The sequence below is a fragment of the Lissotriton helveticus genome, chromosome 7, assembly GCF_964261635.1.
Source record: "Lissotriton helveticus chromosome 7, aLisHel1.1, whole genome shotgun sequence".
NCBI lineage: Eukaryota > Metazoa > Chordata > Amphibia > Caudata > Salamandridae > Lissotriton > Lissotriton helveticus.
This window is the reverse complement of record NC_136068.1, coordinates 585,997,936-586,019,430: the sequence shown is the minus strand read 5'-3', so window position 1 is coordinate 586,019,430 and position 21,495 is coordinate 585,997,936.

Sequence of the window (21,495 nt, the reverse complement as noted above, 5' to 3'; positions counted from 1 at the left end):
GGATCATGCAGGAAGCAGGCATCGACACGAAACAGTTCGGTGCACATTCAGCTAGAGGGGCCATGGCCTCGAAAGCCTGTGCTGTAGGAGCCAGATTAGAGGATCTGATGAGAGCTGCGGATTGGTCTTCGGACTCCACCTTTAAGAGGTTTTACTTCAAACCGGTGCTTGATATTGCCCATTTAGTGGTGAGTAAGCTTTAAACTAGCATAATCTGAAGCCTCCGGTCCTGACATAGAATCGAAATTTTTTTTTTTTAACTTTTAACAAGGTCAAGGTGCACCACTTTAGAGTTTGCATGAACTGACAACTTTGATGAGGTTAGCAGCAATGATCACATTAGTTGTTACTTGTGTTCTTTAAGAGTTCTTTTATTGAGTTCAGTTGTAAGTAACAAATCACACACAGGAGCTACAGCCGACGCGTTTCGTCCTCTTGGGACTTCTTCAGGGCGAAGTGAAAAAATAGACTAGTGTCCTTGTGTCTTCTCCCGTGACTATCAGGGTGCGTGGAGATATCTGTAACGATTTGTTATGCTTGATAGAGCATCCTGTTGAACAAAAAGTTCTCTGTGGAGGAATCTCGTCTGTCCGAGTCGTTCTTATTACTGGACGGTATATATCTATTTGTGGTCTGTACTGCCAAAATTCTCTTGAAAGGGTATTTCAATATTGTACATATAAATATCATCAAGAATATGGATGATGATCCAAAAAGAGCTGGAACCAGGGTAGTAGAAAGTGTAGGTTTTAATCTGGCTATCTATTATAGTTGGTGCTACTTGACGGAGGAGGACGTTGTACTGCAGGTGGATATAGGAACCAGGGGATGCCTTAGCTCACTTTATTAAGAGTGCGTAAGCAGAAGGTTTAATACCCCTTTCCTTACAACAAGCCAACTATAATAAAGAGAATTTTGGCAGTACAGACCACAAATAGATATATACCGTCCAGTAATAAGAACGACTCGGACAGACGAGATTCCTCCACAGAGAACTTTTTGTTCAACAGGATGCTCTATCAAGCATAACAAATCGTTACAGATATCTCCACGCACCCTGATAGTCACGGGAGAAGACACAAGGACACTAGTCTATTTTTTCACTTCGCCCTGAAGAAGTCCCAAGAGGACGAAACGCGTCGGCTGTAGCTCCTGTGTGTGATTTGTTACTTACAACTGAACTCAATAAAAGAACTCTTAAAGAACACAAGTAACAACTAATGTGATCATTGCTGCTAACCTCATCAAAGTTGTCAGTTCATGCAAACTCTAAAGTGGTGCACCTTGACCTTGTTAAAAGTAATTCATAGTTCATGTTTTGAACCAACATTGTAACGGTGGGTGTTACTGAAGTGTGCACACATATTGTCCCATGCACTATAATGTGGGTCTAAACTAATTTTGGGAGAATATTTGACCAGGTGCTTTTTTGATGGGAATCCTCCACCGTTGTTCTTTCCAAAACATAGAATCGAAATTTGCCTAGCAGTGTAACGGTAAGTTTCAATTCTATTAAGGACACGGAGGCGAGGATTATCCCTCCCGGTCTCCGGTGGAGATTACCCGCCCGTACTGCAGTAAGTAATCTGTTTTCCAGTCTCATGTGGATGTAACTTGCTGATGTGGACTTTACGTGATTTGGATCACGGCTGATGTTGTGGCAATTTTTCTTCATAGGAAATGAGGGTGCCAAGCAGGATCAGTGATGACATAGCGTGCCTCGCGCGAAGAAAGAGGAAGTGGTCATGAGAGGGACGTCCTATCTAGCTGCGGTGGAGACTAAGAAAGGACTATATTATGGACTGCCTAATGGGACTCATGGGAGTTGTGGTTTATGGACATTTCTTTTCTGTTTGCCCATATCCTTAGTTCTAAGGTAGGGCTGTTGTTATTTGGTTTGTTTTTTGGCTGCTGCGACTTTTGTAATAAAGCAGTGGAGAAGGTACAAAAGCATAATCCTCGCCTCCGTGTCCTTAATAGAATTGAAACTTACTGTTACACTGCTAGGCAAATTTCGATTGCCCTGCACTATTTGCCTACATGTTTTCAACAGGTAAAAGTTGGAAAGTATCTTCCTGGCAAATCCCAATTTTTACATCTACAACGCGCACACTGTTGTTCAGATTTGCACGCTCGGGAATGTCCCTGTGCGTTCTTAGCTGCCCAAATCCAAATATCCAATAGGACTTTTCAAAACAAGTGTTCTTGTAAAAATGCTGCACTTTCCGTTGCTTACCTTTTGAGCAGGAACAGAAAATAGCCCAGGCACCAAAATAAAAGTGGCTCCCAATATTGAATCCGAAAAGCAAGTATTCGCAATGCAATAGGTCTCGCATTAGTGAACGTTTGAGCTATTTGTGTTGCTAATAATGATGCAATGCCAACAGCTCCAACTTTCAGTAATACAAGAGCGGTTGCATTACAAATCAAAAGCAAAGCAAAGAAATAGAAAATACATATTTTTCTATTTCTTTACTTTTTAAGCATTTGCGGCAACCGCGTTTTAGGTTAAGATGTTTAAAGCTAAAGCGTGGCCACGATTGTAACAAAAGTAAACAAATAGAAATAAAATTACATCTGCACGCTTTTTGTTTACTATTTAGAGTTTAAGGGCCAGATGTAGGTAATTCTATTTTACCGACTCATAAATACCGAATTTTACAGATTCGGTATTTATGAATCGGTAAAATAGAAGGAGGGAGATTTAGGTAAATTCGGTAATTGAATTACCGAATCTGTAAAAATCGGTATTTACCGAATCGGTAAATACCGATTCGGTATTGCCCATTGATTCCTATGGGCCTTGAAGCCCATAGGAATCAATGGGCAATACCGAATCGGTATTTACCGATTCGGTAAATACCGGTTTCAGCAAGGGTGCAGGGGGTGTCACTTTGACACCCTCTAGCACCCCAAATACAGGCATGTGTGCCATGTGGCATACAGACATGCCCTAAGGGCATGTCTGTCTGTCACATGGCATAGGTGTGCATGCACACATGTGCACGCACACCTGGATTCGGTATTTTACCACCCAATTGGGCCGTTACCGTTACCGTTACCGTTACCGACCGGTATTTGGGCTCCTTCTTCTGGCCCTTAATATCTGTTCAGCGAAGTATTCTGCATAAACTCACTTCTGGTTGGAATCCCTAAAATGAATCAAGTTATCCTCATAGCACTCAATGTAGCAGCTAGGTTGGCAATAGGATCAGGAAAGTTAGATTTTATATTCACCTATATTGATCTCACTGAATTGGTGCCTGATAGAATCTCGAAGTAGCTTCAAGCTAGCTTGCATCACTCATAAAGATCTGCAAGCAGGCTTTTATCACCTGTGGTGTGCCTCTCCATACTATGTGGGCACAAAGGCATCATACTTTGAGTGCATTCATGTTTGCTCCAGTTAAAGGACGAAGAGGCTGGACTAGGAATTTAGGCGTTATTTGGCAATAAGAGAAGTGTGGAGAAGTGTGGCTCAATGGTTAGAGCGGCAGACCCTGATGCAGAGGTCTGGCCTGGGACCAGGGTTCAATTCCCGCCTCGGCCGGTCTTGGGCTCAATTTCCTTGGACCTGATAATTCTCGCCTCGGTGCCTATTCTAATTATGGGCGCAACTCTGGGCAATAGCTTGTATAATTGCCCCAACAGCGCTGGGATGCCTGGCTTCACCTTGGGGGTGCCCAGGAGTGGGCATTTCACAGGGAAAAGTCAGGAAGGGTTCCACAGCGGTATGTGTACAGCGCCAAGGCACCTCAGGGTATAAGTGTGCTATATGAGTACTAATTAATTTCATTTCATACAATCTGCAACGCATGAAGTACATTGTTCGTGATTGACAAATTCTCACATTGTTTGAGAAGAGCAGAGGCCATCTTTGATGTGGAACCTTGCAATATGAAACACATGACAACTTGAGGAGAGTTGTTTCCACAGATTTCTTCAACCTGTCGCTATGTTCAGCAAAGTATTCTAAGGAAACAGTGGTAATATGGGAGTTTATAAGATTCGTATTTACATTCCATTTGATAAATCGTTTACTAGAAACGATAAGCTGACTACAATTTAAACGTATTTCTGATAATTACTACAACTCAAAGAATACGGCCCAGCTAAACTGACGAGTGAGGGTGGCGATCTTCAGCGTCTCTGTTTTATCTCTCTTATCCCATCCTCTTTCCCCCAGTTCTACTTCTAATAATGTATAGCAACTGAGTTGGGTTGGTAGTAGATGCTGTAACATTTGGAAGCATACATTGTTCCAATTGGATTCAAACTACCTGATTAGTGCTTTCTGGCACTAAACTTCCAACATACTTACCACAGAAACTAATTATCGCAAGTAGAGTGTCGCATATGAAGAATGGACTACCTTTTTCTTGAAATCAAATATTTAAAAGAAATTAAGAAACGAAATCAATCTCTCTCTTGAAGCGCCCCAAGAGTCTGGAAATCTATACTTCCATATTTCCAGCCAATCTCCTCTTATGAAACTTTAAAAGGAAATGAAACAATTTGATAATTTATCAGGAACTGAATACTTGGAATGTAACACTCTATTCCAGTGTTTCCCAAACGGTGGATTGTGAGTTAAATGTTTGTGGGGCGGGAAAATCTGAGCAATAAAGGAAGATGCCTTTAAATTTAAATGGGGGACAAATGGGTCCTTGTGTTTCCTCAATCTTCTCTGCATAGTGCTCATATAAACAATGAAAGTACATCATAGACTGGTGGCCATTGTGACCCATAGATGGCTCGTTTGGTAGATGTGTTACAACAACATATCTGGTGGCTGGAGACACTGCCCCAACCCTGATAAACAAGCTAATCAGTACCTGAGAACACAATGAAATTGTAAAAAGCCAAATCCTTAGAAATGTTGAAGGGGCAAGGGTGTGAAAAAGGAACATGACCACCTGTTACCACTAAGCCCTGCGATTGTTTAATCCGGTGAGGGCTGCCAAGGAAGTAAACACTGGTGAAAACAATCACACTCTGTGGCCTTCTCACCGCTTGGGTTCCTCTGGACAAAAGCACTCATGTCTTTTCTGAACCAAGCTACAAGAGTAATGGCTAGCCAAGGCATTCGGTAACTGGCCAGACGGTTTTTCTTGGAAGCAAAGCCTAGTCTCTTATTTAGGAGTACCGCTTTACTTCATGTCAGCAGGACATCATGTTTCCAGCCCCTGGCTTTCATTTGACAATGTGCTATATTCTCAGTTCACAGCCTTTGTTTGCTTCCATTCAACCAATAGAACTAATGCTCTTGACAGCAAGAAAAGCCCCGCACAAAAAACAAGATGTTCTGGCGACTTGAAATGAGCTGTCAACCGTAGGCTGATCAATGTCCTTCAAGGCCCTGAGAAGCTTCCATCGCGGGGACCTGGATTATTTCATCAGAATAGAGGACATATTTAGTAAGCCGAATAGTTGATTTGTATGCACTTAACGGAGTCATATATGTCTTCTTGGCAAGGGAACATAATTGACATGCTACTGACGTTCAGAAGTGCAGGACTTTTTCTTGATTACTGCCAACTCAGCAGTAAACAATTTGCTAAGTGCTTTGTGCTACCGCTACAGGAAACACAACAACGACTATGTATGGTCAAATGGTGCGGCCTACCGCCGCACCCTCCTCCTTCCCCGCAAGAGATGAATATGAAGCCAGAAGAGGAGCACACTCCTGTGTGGATCCACTCTGATCAGCTCCATGGCCGTCTCCTGGAGCTACAGGTAGCACCAAAGATCTCTCCAGCTCACCCAGGGAACTGTGGCCACTTTTGGCTGAACATGTTCTGTGCCAGTGTTATGCCACTGTGTGTCATTTTAACACACACTGATACAAATAGGATCCCAACATTATAAAAAATACAAAAGCCCATATTTAGAAACATGTGGCACAACGCAACGCAGCAAGACAACATGCTGTGCTGCGTCAAATGGAGAGAGCAGGAATGTGCCCATATTTACTAACATATGGCGCATTCCTGCTCTCTCTCGCCGCTGACGCACTTGTGGCTGCCAAGCGCCAACACAGGTACCCTTGCATCATGGTGCAAGGGTGCCTGCATTACAGGTAAGATTGTTTTTGTACCAATCTGGCTTCATGCCGGGGAGGAACACAGCACTCAATATCCGTTGTCTCCATAATGTGATGAGAATTCCTAGCAGAACACGCAGTGGTTCTGTCGTTGGATGCCTTCATGGCATTTGAATCTATAGAATGGCCATACTTATTTGAGGTTTTAAGCAGGGTGGGATTTGGTCCCTAGTTTCTGGTATGGGTCAAACTGCTCTACACCAATATACAGGGACAAGTGAGAGTCAATAACTGCACGTCACCCGCTTTCACACTATGGAGAGGTACCCGACAAGGCTGTCCATTGTCTCCTCTGATATTTCCCCTCATTCTAGAACCCCTCACCGCGTGGATACGTCGCAACGTGATGTTGAGGAGGCTGAAATGGGCAGAGGGTAAGGAGGACCGAATATCCTTATATGCCGACGACATATTATTTTACCTAACCTCCCCTTATAAATCCATACATGCTGTATTAAACATATTCACACATTTTGGGAAATGTTCTGGATACACGATTAATTAGAGTAAGTCGGTATTGTTTGTGCTTAGTGGTCAGACCCCGCGTCTTCCTGTGAACAGTACAATAGAAGTGGCGAAAGAGGGGTTCAGATATTTGGGGATATTTGTAATGTCAGATCCAGCCCTTTTTCATAACAATAATCTTGCACCCCCACTAGTCAGGCTGCGAACTGATGTAAAGCACTGGTGGTCCCTGCCCCTGTCCTTGGTGGGCCGTGCCGCCCTAGTCAAGATGCTAGCCCTTCCGTGCTTTTTGTATGTTCTTCAGTACTGCCCAAGCCGTGTCCCGGATGCATACTTCACAGCAGTGGAAGGTGAGGTGCGCACTCTGCTGTGGGATGGGAAGGCTCCTAGGGTGGCGATGAAAAGGCTAAAAAAAAGTTGGTATGACTGTGGCATAGCATTACCAGACCTTAAGCTTTACTATTGGGCCGCACAACTGGTTGCGGTAAATCACTGGATGTATCACCTTCCTAATGATCCATCCTATGTTTTGGATAGATACCAAACAGACCGCTCGGGGTTTTTGGGAGCCCTATAGTCCAAAACCAGGAAAGGAAGATATTTCGGGCCTACCTCACACACACTAGGGATTTGGCATTGTGAGAAGTTGGCCTGGTATATGATGCTCACTAGTTCTAGTGATCACCTTGTACCATGCCAAGCAACCCCTATGATGATTGGTTGTAAGTCAACCTTATAGACCAGCTATCCTAGTAGCATGGACAAAGCAGTCTTAGGCTAAACTCTGTAAAGGCATGTGAAGCAAGCTGTTTTACCATACACAATCCCCTTGAATACCAAATGAAAGGACACCAAACAGGTATATATTGAAAATATATATATATATTTATTTACTACCAATATCCCCTATACTCTTTATGAGCACAGAAGCAAATGCGTTAAAACAAAACACTGTTTAAATACCCAAAAAGTTGCACAATATGGATGAGCCCTAGGGGCCACCTAAACCATATACTAAAATAGTGGTAGGGTGCAGTGCTTAAAGTGCACGCATGCACCAAAGTTAAGTCAATGGTGCGTAAAAGTTACAAAGTTAGTCTGTAAGGAACCTTCCGATGAACCTAGAGGGACGAAACTTTAGAGCTCGGCACTAGAGGTGTGTACCAGTGTAAGAACACCGGCGTTGCTGAGTTACCTCACCCACAGGAAGCGGGTGCACAGGTGCGAAGTCGTGTCGGGTTTCGTCACGCAGGTCGATGGTGCCTGGAGATGAAGATGCTGCAGGCGGGTCGTCGAGGAGAGTTCCGGTGGATCCAAGGATGGATCTGAAATGAAATAAAATGAAATGAAATGAAATGAAAACAATATTTAATAAAGCGCACTGCTGCCGAGCGGCTTCCTGGCGCTGGGGGACCTGGAACAGAACTCACAGAGGGGGACACAAGGGAACCTAAGAAGGGAAAGCCAAAGAAAAAAGAAAAGTTTTTAAAGCTTTACGGAAATGGCTGAGAATAGGAATGGAACGAAGATGAAGTGGGAGACTATTCCAGAACTGGGGAGCCAAGACGGAGAGACGAGTGCCCCCGGATCTGGATTTGCGAAAGCGGGGAATGTGAAGAAGGGAAAGAGAGGAAGACCGGAGAGTGCGACTGGGAACATAGGGAGAAATGAGGGAAGTGATATAGACAGGGGCAGAGCGAGAGTGGGCACGAAAGGCAAAGCAAGCTAGTTTGAAAAGGGATCTAAAGCGGATGGGGAGCCAGTGAAGGGATTTCAAAGCCGGGGTAATGTGAGAGGATTTGGGGAGGGAGAGAATTAGACGGGCAGCTTGGTTTTGGATGGCCTGTAAACGTCGGGATTCGTGGGAAGGGATGCCCACGTACAGGCCATTGCCATAGTCGAGGCGAGAGATGACTAAAGCCAAGACTATGGTTTTCAGCGCGTCGATGGTGAAAAAGCGAGAAATTTTCCGGATAAGACGGAGGGAAAGAAAACATGCAGACACAACAGAGCTGATCTGGCTGTGCATGGTTAAGTCAGAGCTGACTTTAATGCCAAGGGTGCGGACAGAGGAAGAGGGCGTGGGGGGGGCCAAAAGAAGGGGGCCAATGTGCAGGAGACCAAGGGTTGGAAGGGCCACCCGTGAGGACAAGTTCCGTCTTATCGGGATTGAGCTTAAGATGGTTGGCACTCATCCACTCAGAGATAAAAATAAGGGTGGAACTGAACTTGGGAATAGAATCGGGAGAAGAAGACAGATCAAAGACAAGCTGAAGGTCATCTGCATAATTATATACAGAGACCCCCAGTTTGAGAAGAGAAGAAACAAGGGGACAGATGTACAGATTAAAGAGGAGAGGGGAAAGAGAGGAGCCCTGAGGAACACCACAGGTGACCGGACAGGAGGGGGCAGAGAAACCAGAGAGATGAACGGCCTGATGCCTATCCTGAAGAAAGGATGCTAGCCAGGAGAAGGCCACGCCCCGAATGCCCGCTGCGCAGGCACGGTCGAGAAGAATGGAATGGTCGACCGTGTCAAACGCAGCGGACAAATCGAGAAGCACCAGGGCTTGGGGAAGGTTAACATCTGCCTTGCCCTTGAGTTCATCCAAGACCGCGAGAACCACCGCTTCTGTAGAATGGCCAGGGCGGAAGCCCGCCTGGTGGGAAGCTAAAAGGCCATTGTCCTCGATGTATGAGGAAAGGCAGGAGGTGACGTGGGTCTCTAGGATCTTGCCCAAGTAGGGAAGAAGGGAAATGGGACGAAAGTTAGCGGGGAGGGAAGGATCTAGACCAGGTTTTTTTAGGATAGGGAGAACAACAGCAGCTTTAAAGAAAGAGGGGACAGCACCGGAGGCCAATGAGGAGTTGAGAAGAGTGAGGGGAGGACCAGGACAGTTAGTGAAAAGGGTTTTGAGGATACGCGCAGGAGCGCCGTCCAAAGGAGAACCAGATTTAACTTTAGACAGGTAGTTGCGGAACAAGTCAGGGGAGATAGGGAGGAAAGTGTCAAGGGAGGAGGAAGGGGGAGTGCCAGGGCTGGTAAGGATAGGCTGAGGCACATTAGGAATGTTAGCTTTAATTTTCGCAATCTTGTCGATAAAAAAGTTATTGAGTGAGAGACAGAGGGATTGGGAGGGAACCAAGCCTGGGGAAGAACGATCAGAAGTGGCAAGATTGCGAACCAAAGAGAAGATTTCACGGGGTTTATTCACGGAGAGCGATACTCTCTCCGTGAAATAAGAGGTTTTGGCATTAAGGACTGCTTTTTTGTAGTTGGTAAGAAGTTGTCTGTACTGAACGCGCAGAGGAGGGGAATACTGACGTCTCCAGAGGCGTTCCGCCCGCCTGAGATCAAGTTTTAGTGCTTTGAGCTCAGTGGAAAACCATTTGTGTGCATCGTATGGACGAACCGCTTTGATCTTTTTAAGCGGAGCCACACGGTCACACGAAGCAGCAAGCCATGTGCTCAAAGCTTTGGCCTGGGATTCAAGGGGAAGACAAGAAAGATCAGGAGCGGAAGAGACCAAAGAGAGTGAAAGGGAATCAAGATCGGTATGGTTCCAGTTGCGGGCTAGGAGGTTTTTAGGGAGAGAGGGTTTGTCAACCACACCTAAGTGAACAGAAAAGGATATAATAGAGTGATCGGACCAGACACAGGGAGAGATGGAGGGAGGTGAAGCAAGGGGACACGACGACCAGATTTGGTCAAGTATATGGCCGTGCACGTGGGTCGGGGCTGTGACGTGAAAGGTAAGGTTCAGACAGTGAAGAGTGGCAGAGAAGTCTTTGGAAGAGAAGTCTTCCTTAGGATCTCCTGGCCAGAAATTAAAATCACCAAGAAGGAGCACGGAGGAGTTGTTGACCACCAGGGTGGCCAGCAACTCCTGGATAGAGGCTACAAAAGAAGGCATTGATTGAGGGGGGCGATAGACAAGAACCACAGTGAGGGGGGAAGGGAGGTTGAGGGAACGGGCCACCAGGTAGTCCACATTAGAAATAGGGGAGTGAGGAAGGAGCTGAAATTTGAGTGGTGACCGGACAATCATCGCCACCCCCCCGCCGGCCTTGCCATCCGGGTGGTCAGCTCGGAGGGCATAGTAGGTGTCAGGGAGGATGGCTAGAAGATCAGGGAGAGAGTCAGTAGTGAACCAGGTTTCGGTCAAAAAAAAGAAGTCTGGAAAATCAGTGGTTAAAAGATTGAAAAGTGCTGTCTGGTGTTTAACTGCGGACCGGGTATTAAGTAGGTAGGCAGAGGCAACCGTGGGGGCCGAAGGGGAGGAAGGAACCGGGGATGAAATAGAGGGGAGAGAAGGAGAGTCGGAAGAGAGATGTGTCAGGTGAAGTAGGGGAGAAGAGAGAATACCAAGTGATTGTAGGTGATGAAGGGGGAGAGGAGCAGAAGAGGGAAAGGCAGACAGTGCAATAAGTTGGGCAGCAGTGTAGACCAAGCGAGGGGCAGAGTGTGTGGCCCCTGGTCCCGGCCCGTCGCGAACGGGCGCAGACGGGCTTAACTTAGGCGCAACTTCGGCGCGCCTTCGTCGCGCCCGCTGCACCCGCCCGCTGCGCCGCCGGAAGACAGGAACAATTATGTGGGGACGACACATGAAGAGGGCGCATCAAGGGGGTGGGACAGGGGGTGGAGGAGCCAAAGCGCTGCAGCGCCGAGGCCAGACCCGCCCAAGATGGTGGGGCCGCCCGTCCCCTCCGAGATTCAGGCGAGGAGGGGGCGATCAGCGGCGGCGGTCTGGTCTCTGGTCGCGTGCAGGGAAGGGGCAGCCAGGAAGGATCCGAGCGCCGGGCTCGGGGCGCAGTGCAGGTGTGTGGACAATTTTAAAAAAAGCAAAAGTTGCTTTGAAAGTCTCGTTGCTCCCGGAGTCGCCTCGGGAGATCAGCAGCAGGTCAGTGCGCCCAGGTGAATGGGCTCCTTAAAAAGTAAGCCAGGGGGGGAAGAGCCAAAGCGCTGCAGCGCCGAGGCCAGACCCGCCCAAGATGGTGGAGCCGCCCGTCCCCTCCGAGATTCAGGCGAGGAGGGGGCGATCAGCGGCGGCGGTCTGGTCTCTGGTCGCGTGAAGATGTGAAGACCTGAAAGCAGAGGGGACAATGTTCAAAGTCACTAGCCAGTGACTACCGTGGAACCAGGATGGAACCAGGCGATGTCGGGTGCAAACAGGTGAAGAGGTGCAGCTTGTCTCCGCAGCCACGTGGACACGAAGAGGTCAAGGATGTCCAGGAGTCGATCACGAGCTGTCCCACAAAGGCTCTAGCTGATGGCGGTGTCGGCAACTTGATTGGCGCAAACAGGCCTTGGCTAATGCAAGCCACGCAGGACGTGGAAAAAGCTTATCACTCGGACCAGCAAGGTCAGAGCGGGTGCTCCTTTTCAGGGGAGCAAGGGCCAGTCTGGAGCAACCAGACCAGTGGTGTAGTTTGTAGATTTTGTCGCCAAGATGGCCGCTAGCCACGTGGCAAGTGGCCGGGATGGCGCGTCGAGTGGCAAAGTGCGAAAGGGCACCACGCAGATCGTGGAGATGCTGGGGGGCTGATCTTCGGTGCAAATGCTGCTTGGTGGTGGGGCTTCTCAAACCCCAAAGCACTGCGTCGAGGGTGCCTCGGGTGCCTCGGGTGCTGCGCAGTCAGCTTCTCGGGGGTCTTTCGAGATGGCCGGTCCCACGTCTCTCGGTGTCTCCACGGGTCTCTTCTTTGCAGGGACTGTGGATCGGGCTCTGAGATGTCTGGGAGTCTGGGTCTCGTCGGGCTCTGGACTCGGGCTCCGGCAGGAGGCGGCGGCAAAGCAGACGTCGAGTTGCTGGTTGGTGCCTGTATTCACAGGGTGGTCACTCCTTGGCCACAAGGGAGATTCTCTTCAGTCTTCTGTGCAGCAGAATGTCGAAGTCCAGTTTTCTTCTTAGTTTCAAGTCGAGTTCAGGATGATCTGAAGTCTTGGGACACAGCTCCTACTCTTATTCCAAATCTAGGGTCCGGATTACCTGCTAGGTCCCTCCTCTGGGTGGGACCAGGAAGGGGAGTGGTTACACCCCCTTTCCTTTGTCCAGCTTCGCGCCAAGACTGGGGCTGGAGAGCCCCAGCACCGGTTTGAACTGGCATATGCACAGGGACACCTTGTGTGCCCCAGGCATGTCTGATTCTATTCAGCCCTGTCCTACTCAATACACAAAATCCTGTCTGGGTGGTGCTAGCACCTCCCAAGGCAGGAAACCCTTTGTCCAAGCCTCCCTCGCTGGAAGGACTCCCAGCAGCAGGAGGTCAGACTTGTGTCTGTGGTGGCAGCATCCATTTTGTGATGCTGAGGCTCATGTTTAACTTTACCTGGGTTTCAGGTTATGTACATGTCGTGTCCCTCTAGAAGGGTGGAATGCTACCCCCGTCGCCAGAACTGGCGAGGGGGTAGTATTCCAATTCGTATGACATCTTACACGACATGTTTTAATAAAGCGAAACCAAAGATAGCATTTAACCGCGAGGTTCATAATGCACTTAAGAGTATATGGTATGGCAGTATCATGGAACAGCTAAAGGACTTGGTTCCGAAAGCTGCAGACAGGCTCAGCTCATGCCAGAGCACCATCTCACATATTTCCAAGCACTCTGCCTCCAGGATTAAAGAGGCCTTCCATAGGAGTGGCTGATAGGAACATATGTGTCCATTTTGGGTTAGATATAGGCATACTATACCTAAGTAAGGGGTGATTACACCGACTTACCCCAGCTGAGTGATCAGCCAGTTGTGTCAAATATGGAGGCCAGGCCAGGGGTGGCACAATACGTGCTGCAGCCCCTGGTAGGCCTTGGGAGCACCTATGCCCTGGGTACCTGGGGTACACTGTTACAGGGGCCAATAAGGTGAACCAGTTCCAATTTCATAATGCACCTAATGTGCATTGCCATTAATTTAGAGAGAGAACAGCAGACTGTGGGTCTGATTAGCAGGCCCACAGCCACATTAAGTCATAAACCAGTGAAGCAAAAAGCAAAAATTTGGGGTGACCATAGGATAGCAGACCCTACTCTCCTACAGGCATCAAGTGAACTCTCGTCTGGGCTGGGCGGCCATCCTCACCAAAGCAACGTCATTGTGGTACACCCAGAGATTAGGCATGCTATGTCACCAACCGGGGTTCAACAAATTGGACACAATAGGTATTTCAGTGGTGCGAGATTTGGTTAAGAAGGGTTCTATCCTTAGTTTTAAGGAACTCCGGGGACACTATCAGATGGCTCAGGGGGAATTCTTTAGGTACCTGCAAATAAGACACGCCTTACAGACAGCTTTTCCAAACCTTTAAGATATATCAGAATCATCCCCATTAGAAGACCGATTGCTAGACAGGCCACTACACTCGAAAGCTATATCTTTAACATATAAAAAACTATGTAATAACTTGCCGGACACCCTCAGTAAACTTAGTGAGCAGTGGCAGAAAGACCTAGGACCCATTGACAAGGAGGACTGGCAGGCGGCCCTAATGTCCCCCAGAGAGGCAGACATCACACTTCGCTTTTGATTATTACAGCTTAGGATACTGCATTGGTCCTATATGACAGGGATCACCTTGGCTAAAATAAGAGCGAGATCTGGCGACCTCTGTCTGAGGGGATGCCAACAACCTGCCACCTTTTTCCACACTATCTGGAGATGCCCAGACATCCAACATATATGGGAGGAGGCCACAGCTTATATTCAGACAGCATTGGGAAAGCAGGTGGTCTCACTCCACAGCTGGGACTGCTAAATATTTGGGCGGCAACTGACCTTACGGAAACCGAACAACAGCTGGTGACGCTGGGATACACACTAGTCAAGCGGGAACTGGCGAGAGGGTGGGGGGGTGGGTCCGCCTTACTCTCAGGTCTGGACGAAAGAATTAGACAGATGCAAGATAGCGGAGAAGGAAGTATTTATAACCCGGGGTATCCCAAAAAATGGGACATGAAATGTCCAAATGGAATATATATCGTGGAGACATATGTATATCCCCAACTTTGGAGCTGGAACTGTGCAGAAGTGAGAACATGGAGGCATTTAATTAATGTTTATGTCCTGCTGACCCCGGCAAAATGTATAAATGTATGAGTAACTGTATTATTTGCTGATTGATATTGTATGTATTCTTACTATTAAAATCAATACAAATATTTTTTTTAAAGATTGTTTTTGTGCAGGAAGGGTCGCCTTCCTGCACAGAAACAATCCTCTCAGGCATTTCCTCTTTCTACATGTGCTACTGAATGCAGAACATGTATAAACAGGAAATAAGGAGAGGAAACGCACATATTTCACTTTGTTAGGCCTCACCTAGGAAGGCATAGCATTTTAACATATTCCCAAGATTAAAAATCTTAGTACATTTGGGAATGTGCCAGAAATCCTGGGTGGATGCATAGGAACTCCCACACTCTACCCATGGAACGCCTTCCCATCGCAGAGTAACGCAAGGCAGCAATTTGAGCTGCCTTGCGTTACTCCTCATTTACTAAACCACGCCAAACCACGCAAGGTGGCTCAGTGTAGCTTAATAAATCTGACTTAAGGGCTTGCATCGCGTTGTGTGACGCAAGGGAAACACAAGCCCTTGATAAATCTGGGCCAACGTTTTTTAAGAAAGAAAGGTATACACATTAAACAGATTCTATTGAAACTTTTACTCAGCCAAAATAATTATTTTCTTGCACAGTAACAGAAAAACACCATTTTGTTAACACTGACCAACAGTAATTGGTTTGGCAAAAATACGGTTATTGCATGTTGACAGTATTTGGAATAGGAGGTGTGGTCTTTATTCTCTGTCAAATGTCATGGTATTTATAGAGCGCACTGTCACCAGACGGACACCTTGCGGTGTCGCCTATTCGGCTACCTGGCGCTGATACTCATACCGCTGTGAAACCCCTCCTAGTTTTCCCTGTGAAGTGTCCACTCCTGGGCACCCCCAGGGTGAAGCCAGGCATCCTTTGCGTTGTTGGGGCCGGTGTGGAGGCTAAGCAAGCTATTTCCCAGAGTTGCAGCGTGGGGCCCGTGATTAGAATAGGCACCGAGGCGAGAATTAACAGGTCTGGGGAAATTGAGACCGAGACCTCGCTGAGGCGGGAATCGAACCCTGGTCCCCAGGCCAGAACTCTGCATCAGCGTCTGCCGCTGTAACCATTGAGCCACACTCTGTGGCCAAGTTATGTTTTAGAACTGGTCGTCACTTTAGGTTTTGCTCAGTGTTTGCAGTATAGACCCTCTGAAAACATTTTATCGTGGAAAAACAGCCTGCAGAAAAGTGTTTTGGAAAACATATGGGCAATTTAAGTAGCATGCTAGGATCCCATAGGAGATTCAACATATCAGACCTTAAACGAGAAGTGATAGTATAATCTGCTCTCTTGAAATAACCTGTTTTGAGAATCGTGCCTGTGTTATAACATGAATGTGTAGTAATAATGAAGAAACATTTTAATGAAAAAGAAAAAAAAGCATTATTTCCACCTTGTTTGAATTACATTTAAATGTGTCAGTATTGATTTAATGTTGCAGATAAAAGCCATTCTATAATCCATAAATGGGGATTTTAATGTTGTCTGTTCAATGTTTCATCTCAGTATCGGTTTATTACCTGAGTCCAGCAACCCACAACTGAAATGTGACTATTTAATTTTGCAAAATGTTAACCACTATACCAGTGGTGTAACACATCATGATGGGGTTCTCCTACAAAATGTGATATGTCTTCCATAACTCAAAGATATTAATTAGATGTGAGCTGATAGGGAGACGCCTTGAAGTATTGGGTTGGGCCCCCCTGCACTGCAGAGGCTTCAGGGGCCTGCGTTACGCCCCTGCGCTATGCTGATCCACATATGGCGCATTTATTTTTAGTAACTGTTGATCCTTTTGAGCTAGAGAAAACCTTTTAGGTGAGGCTTTATAGAGACTGCTCAGCTATCGTCTACCTTATGTGAGCAACCTAAAAAGGGATCTCGGGAGTACTGCAGAGGGGGGCTTTGGCTTTGTCCACACCACATGTTGGTGGAGAGGACTACATATTTGATTGAGCAGACATCGCATGCTATCACAGAAAAAGTGCTTCCCCTCCATTCATGTGTGATTATTTTGTTTTTTTATACAGCAGCCGGAGCCACATTTGCACACATGCATATTTCAGGGGTGCAACAGAGTGTCCTTTTGGCACCCTTGAAATTGCATTCACAATTTGCGAGTACCTATTGGGTACTCGCAAATTGCAAATGTCTTCCCATTCATTCCTATGGGCCTCTAGGCCCATAGGAATAAATGGGAAGGTATTCCTTAATTGAGAATCGCAATTTACGATTCGCAATTAAGGAATATATAGGTATCGCAATTATTATTGCGAATCCTACATACATTGCATTTTGCGAGTCCTTAATGGGGAATAGGTGAAATTCGCTATTAAGGACTCGCAAACTACAGTGATGATACATCTGCCCCTAAGGCCTTTATTTACAAGAATTGGTGAATCGCTGCGCCAAGGCAACAATGCATCAAAATTTCTTGGGCTTGCGTGGAAAACCCTTATGATGTCATGTGTCATGTGTGAGCCATATTTACAATACGGAGCTCCATGGCGCAAGGTCCCAAGAATGCGTCAGAAATTCTGACGTATTCATGGAAAGGATGCTGCAAGGCATCCAGCCCAAAAGTGGCGCATTGCTGTAGTTGGTCAGAAAACTGACACACCTACAGCAATGCGTAAGAAAAAAGGCGACGAGTCAGTTTTGACTGAGGCATGTAGCCTACTGTATGGGGGCAATGTAATAGAGTGTCAAAAGGTGAAAAACTCACCTTGCACTTTATTGCATTGGTCCGGGATGTCACGCATACAAGTGGGCATAGTGTACTTATGTATACGACTATGCCTATGTATGTGTGACATGTCATTAATGGTGTGTAATGTGTAATTTACTGTGTTACCTAACTTATGTGTGCACTTACCTGTTGAGTGGATTTGACTTGATTACATATTACACTGTTTCAAGTCACTTCAGCTGTCAAATTCCTCTGTAACAGCCAACGCGTCATTCCTATGCCTGGGTTTTAGAGGCGTAGGAATTTTGATGTATCTCAAGCACAGCAGCCCACTTCCAGTCAATGGGTGACTTTTGGAAAAAGTTATTAAATACCACTGCATCAGTTTTATGAGGAATTTTATAAAGGAATGCCTACATTGCATATATTAATTCTAACGGGACCCAGCTGATTCAGATGAAGGAAAACAACGGAGCATCCTGATGAAAAGTGACGCATCTGCCTAGATGCGCCATCTTGTAAATATGGAGCAAAGAAAGCACCACCATTGCATCAAAAAAATAAAATGATGTAGCAGCAGCGTAAGCTCTATGTAAATATGCCCCTAAACATTTAGATCATTAAAGAAACTCGGACCCAGATTTACAAAAAGGTTGCCCTGGCATTGGTAAAACGTAAAGTCACAGAAGGTGACATAAGGCGGTTCAAATGGCAATGACCATCAACTTCAATGTGCAAAATGTATTGGGCGCCAACAGTTGACTCTCGAGCAGCCTCAAACTGGCTTTGTGCTAATCTTTTATTTTTGCAAGCGGGTGCATGTCTGGGCAAGGACAGCCAAATACAATATACTTTGACACAAAGTCATATCTACTAAAGTAATGTGATCTTGCTTCGTACCAAATACTACTGCCAAAGGAAACTGGGCCCAGCAAGGCTTGAAGTGATATATATCGCTTACACTCAAGAACACATGGTACACATCTGACCCTTACCCAGTGATCTACACACAGGAATTTGAACAGTTCAATTCCTATGCTAAACACTGCTGCCTCAGATTAGTACTATAATGCAAGCCTGTGCACCATGCTGTATATCAATTTTTAGGGTGGGAGCTGCTGATGGCATCAGCAGGTGACTTTTGCTAAATCTAGTGCTATACTACATATTGTACTTCTTACAATTTTTCATGTGCAGCGGCGGCGGCCCATTCAGGAAAAAGCTGTGGGCCGGGTGGGGGAGATTTCGACGACGAGGGGAAATTAATTATTTATCTAATTTTCCCTCTGCATCGTCCCTCCAAATACCCACCCCACCCGGCCCGACCACCCCACTTCTGTTACCTGCACAGACGCGGCTGTTCATGTAATACATCCTTCCAGGAAGGACAATAAATCTAGGCCACAATCTTCAGACCATAGCATGCCCACCAAGTAGTATAGATGTAATTGGCTGCCACATCAGGGACATGGAGCTCTACATAAAGGCAATTACAATGCAAGGCAATGTAACATTACTAGCATTTGTGTAGCACATTTATGCCTTTTTCTACAACCACATGAGCAATGCTTACAGAATTCGTGCCATCAATCCATTTGGTTGCAGGGCTTTCTCGAAGACCGGAGTCATTGTGGTCTTGAGTCCCTGTATTCTCTGTAAATTTAACTATGCACTAGTAATAACTAGAGGTGGGAGAGCCAATAACTTAAGAGGGAGAGCTGAACCAAGGGTCTGCGTGGCTCATACAGCCCTTGCACGAGCCGAGCCTGAAAATATTTGCTATGTAAATCATACCGTTAAACATAACATAAAATATAACGTTGCTTCGAAATTATTTCTTTAACATGTAGAAGCTTTGACATTAATTTGTCACATTATAGCACTGCACTGATAAATATGTATTAAAAGCTACCTATTAAGTTATTAAACATAAACCATTAGTGAACTAAGAGGAAATACAGTTGTCATGTAAACCCATTGCATGGCCCAGATTATAACAGAACAACATTTTAAGCTATCAAATCAAACAACACGTTTTTGTACAACCGATATTCTGAATACACATATTTAAAAGTGTTTTCAAGCGGAATAATGAAGAAAAGTGAGTTTTGATTAAATAAAATATTCGCACAATTTAAGCGAGGAAGTCGCGATTTATTCAGTTTTTCGGTTTCACTTTGTACAAATCAGCCACTAAATTAGTATCTATTGGTCTTACCTTTTTATGTCACAGCTTACCAGACAGCACAATTGTCTGGTTTGCTAAAGACATCTAGGGAACTTTCAGAAAGTTGACCTAGGAACGCCTGTATCTTACTATTAGTTTTGTGGTTTGTAACTCAAATTTTGTGGCTTTCTATTTGCTGGCTTTATTTGCTTTAGGCTCTCCAGGTTCAGTTAGTCCCTCCTGTTGCCTAAACCATGTTTACTGTATTCTTCCACAAACTCGCTTTCTGCAAATAGGCTTTTAAAGCTTGTTCTTATCTTGTCACATTTGCTGTGCATTCCAAGACAGAGGTCAAATGTCAAGCTGTGTCTTCGATGGAGCTCGGTGTTTACTCTTATTTCCATGACTTTAAAGTGAGAGCATTTATAGGAAAGAGGAATGTAAATTACTCTCCCATGGAGCCCGCTCGTGCCCGTCCTATGCTCCATTTATGAAGTTGTAAAATAACCCTCAAACATCACATCATCTAACATGCAAATTACATATTTTTATTGTATTTAGCACATTCTACCCCAATAACTGACTCCTAGCGCTGCAGATAATTAGCACGCTAACACAGTCAGCGGAATTGCCAAATCGCGACCCTGTGACTTACAGGTTGTGTCCAGGCACCAGCAGCAGCACTTGGCCACTTTTTAAAATATAAAATTCTATATTAACCTGGGCCCATGTGGGTTTTCAACAGCTACCACAACCTTTTGTAGAGCCCTAAATTCACTGGGTCTTCTGTGTTGCGAGGTGTACTCACACACATCTCATTGCTCACTAAGAATGAAGGGCCTCATTTATGAGGTTTTGACATAGGGCAGCACCGCAAGGAATCATGTTGCACTGCCCTACATGAAAACAAATGTGATAAGGCGCATTCCTGTCTGTTTTTACTAGTGCACAATGGGCTGCCATGCGACAACGCAGGCACCCTTGCACCATAGTTTATGTGGTCTTATAAATATGCTGTGGCACATTGCGCCGCCAGAACGTCTAAAAAGTGACATTCCGGTGGTACAAAAGTGCTGGAACGGTCTCATTATTGAGGCCTGTATGGTGTAATAGAAGATGCCTGAAATCAATAATGTTCAGTAAAAGGGTGCATTGGTGTGGAAGGCACAGTCTGCTCACAACGTGTTTGCTTCGCTTTGCTCTTTATCCCTTCCCCTGCAGTAAACTGTCTAAAACATAACCAGAAATAGCTCCCCTTTTTCAACTCTCTGACTAAAATGTAACTTTCTGTTGCCTTTTGCGAATACTCGATTTCCCCTTCCAATCTGAAAGGAAATGTTTATTCTGTTTGCCCACAATCACAGGGTGTTGAGCCGATGCCAAGATTCGAACCTGGTACTCCAGTTCCAAAGCAGGCAGCTCTGGCAAGAACATACTCCAAGAGACTGGTTTGCGTACCACCGTTTGCAAAGGCACAACCACGTTTGAAATAATGAATGCACCTTATCAACCTGGTTTTCCAGTGACGTGGTCACCGGTTCTGGTTGTAAGGCCACATCCTTTCCCCATTAGCTGCATTCTAAGCAGCAAGCGTTTACTCGCTGAGCTATCCTGTCAGCCATTATCTCTTGCCTTCATCTCCCCTCACTTAAAAGGGCTTTCCAGTCAGTCAGGTTGCAGCAAAAAAAGGAGCAAGGCTTGTGTTGCTTTGAAAGGGATATGGAGTTGGTCAGACCCTGGGCTTGCAAGCCTCACCCCACAGTTGTACATACCCGATATATTTTGTTGTTCTGCAACATTTGTGAAACATTTGGCACAACAAAATTATGCTTATTTCGCATACAAACATAGAATTATTTTCTGAGTCTGGGCCCATTCAAGCAATGTAGCTGTGCTGTATGGAAAGTAAGACATTAGACATCTTTTACCACCTCCATGCTCTATTATTTATTTCTTTTCTATTGCTGC